Below are 1,911 nucleotides of genomic sequence, written 5' to 3'. Positions count from 1 at the left end.
TGGAAAGTTTTACCTCAAGGAATGGCCAACATTCCTACCTTATGTCAAAAATTTGTAGCTCAGGCTATAGCACAAACTAGGTATCTATATCCTGAAGTATATATTATTCACTATATGGATGATATACAAACTTGAGGGACTGCTATTAGCCGCCTATGGGGTCTTACAGAAGGGATTGAAAAGTTATGGGTTAGTTATTGCCCCTGAGAAAGTACAAAAGGAAGCTCCATTCAGTTATCTAGGAAAACTGCTGTATCCCAAAGAAATTAAACCTCAAAAAATACAAATTAGGAAGGATAATTTAAGAACGTTAAATGATTTTCAAAAGTTGTTAGGAGACATAAATTGGCTTCGTCCCCATCTGAGGCTCACCACGGGGGAGTTGAAGCCTTTGTTTGATATGTTAAAAGGATACTCGGATCCCAACTCTAGCAGGATAATTACTCCTGATGCTCTTCAAGTTTTACAATTAGTAGAAAATGCTATTGAACAACAACAAATTACCTATGTAGATTATAGCCGGCCCTGGATGGGTTGTTTTTCTACCACTCACACCCCTACGGCTGTACTTTGGCAGGATGGCACTCTTCTTTGGGTGCATCTACCAGTGTCACCAAAGTAATTAATCCTTATTATGAGGCTGTAGCAACCTTGGTCCAACAATTGCGTGCTGAATCATGTCGGTACTTTGGAGCTGAGCCTGCTCAAATTGTTGTTCCTTACACTAAGGCACAGTTGCTATGGCTGTTTCAAAATGTAGATTCATGGGCAATTGCATTTGCAAATTATATAGGTCAGAAAAAAAAAACAACAGAATAATATTTACAATTTGCTAATTTGCATGAGTTGGTATTTCCAAAGATAGTTAAGGTTAGTCCCATCCCCCAGGCTATGACGGTATTTACTGATGGTTCTTCTAATGGACAAGCAGCTTATGTGATTTATGGGCAGTTATTCTTTTCAAACTTCCTCTGCTTCAGCACAGGTAGTGGAACTTCGTGCTGTAGCTGCAGTGTTCCACCTTCTGACCTCAACACCTTTCAATCTCTATACAGATAGAGCTCTACAGGAAATTGAAACAGTACCTTTTATTGAAACAAGGAATGTTCAAATTTATTTACTGTTAAGACAAGTGCAAAATAGTATTAAATCTAGAAAATATCCTTGCTATATAGACATCTCAGAGCGCATAGTGGTCTTCCTGGGCCACTAGCTTTGGGAAATGCCTTGGCGGATGAAACCACTCAGCTTATAGGATTGACTCAGGTAGAGCAAGCTACAAATTCTCATGCCATTCATCACCAAAATAGCCAAAGTTTGAGAAAACAATTTCATATTACTAAAGAAGCTGCAAGACAAATTGTGCAACAATGCTCATCTTGTCCTCAAACACAAATTGTTCCTCATTATGGGGTTAATCCTAGAGGGCTGAAACCTAACCAACTGTGGCAAATGGACATTACTCATGTTCCAGATTTTGGCAGACAAAGGTATGTACATGTTACAATAGATACATTTTCTGGCTTTATTATGGCTACTGCACAAACAGGGGAAGCCACAAAAAATGTTATAACTCATTGCTTGACTTGCTTTTCCATAGCTGGGATCCCTAACATTATAAAAACAGATAATAGCTCTGGCTATACCAGTCAGGAGTTCCAACGTTTCTGTTTGCAATTGGGCATTGAGCATAAAACTGGGATACCATATAACCCACAAGGACAAGGTATAGTGAAAAGAGCTCACGGTGCTTTAAAAACACAATCACAAAAAATAAGAAAAGGGGAGTTATATCCCCAGACACCAAGTAATCTTTTACACCATACTCTTTTCATTTTAAACTTTTTGAATTTGGATAAAAATGACCGCTCTGCGGCAGACAGAATGTGGCATCCTCAGTCACAGGATACT

This window comes from Nannospalax galili, unplaced genomic scaffold, assembly GCF_000622305.1.
Source record: "Nannospalax galili isolate Female #2095 unplaced genomic scaffold, S.galili_v1.0 scaffold24, whole genome shotgun sequence".
Classification (NCBI taxonomy): domain Eukaryota; kingdom Metazoa; phylum Chordata; class Mammalia; order Rodentia; family Spalacidae; genus Nannospalax; species Nannospalax galili.
The sequence above is the reverse complement of the archived record's forward strand: the minus strand, read 5'-3'. Positions refer to the sequence as shown.